Genomic DNA, 662 nt, shown 5'->3' with positions numbered 1-662 from the left:
GAGCCGATTATTAACAGCTTCCAGAATCTCTTCTATGTACAGATTTTTTTTACAAATATGAGATTGCTATACCTATTGTAATTTTTAATATAATATAAACATCCTTCCATAGTAAAAATAGCTATAACATAGTCCTTTTGGGGATGTATGTAATTTGATTAGTCCATACCTTTGGACATGTCAGGTGTTTCCAACTTCTTGCTATGGGTAGCACTGCTTGGATAAATATTCTTATTGTCCTTTTCCAAATCCTTAATTCTTTTCTTAGTATAAATTCTTAGAAATGAATTTTATACATCAGAGAGCATGCATATCTTTCAGGCCTTTGGTATTTATTATCCTGTTCTCCAAAAAGTTTCTCCCAAATTATACTCCTACCAGCCAAGTATGTAAACGATAGTTTCCCACATGCTTACCAACACTGAGCATTTTAATATTTTTTATCCTTACCAGTTTGATAAGTGGAAACTTCTTTTATTATAATTTGCATTTCCTTAGATTTTTTGAGGGTTTATTTGGTGAATATAATTCCTCAACAAAAAATCAGGACTTGTGGTCTAGAACTCAAAAAAGTTATTTCTTTTCTGATGTGAAAATGTATTCATATGGAAAATCTTACAAAGTCAGACAAATTCAATTACAATTTTTCATAAATTTAACAA

At 29.9% G+C, this 662-nt stretch overlaps 1 protein-coding gene across 1 annotated transcript in view; it reads left to right on the top strand.

Moving 5' to 3' along the window:
• NLN (neurolysin (metallopeptidase M3 family)) overlaps nucleotides 1–662 on the top strand; it is a 115869-nt gene that overhangs the window by 9074 nt on the left and 106133 nt on the right. The window lies entirely within an intron of this gene.

Source organism: Propithecus coquereli, unplaced genomic scaffold (genome assembly GCF_000956105.1).
Source record: "Propithecus coquereli isolate 6110/MARCELLA unplaced genomic scaffold, Pcoq_1.0 Scaffold9, whole genome shotgun sequence".
Classification (NCBI taxonomy): Eukaryota; Metazoa; Chordata; class Mammalia; order Primates; family Indriidae; genus Propithecus; species Propithecus coquereli.
Note: the sequence above shows the minus strand (reverse complement) of the source record. Positions and strands in the feature narration are given on the sequence as shown.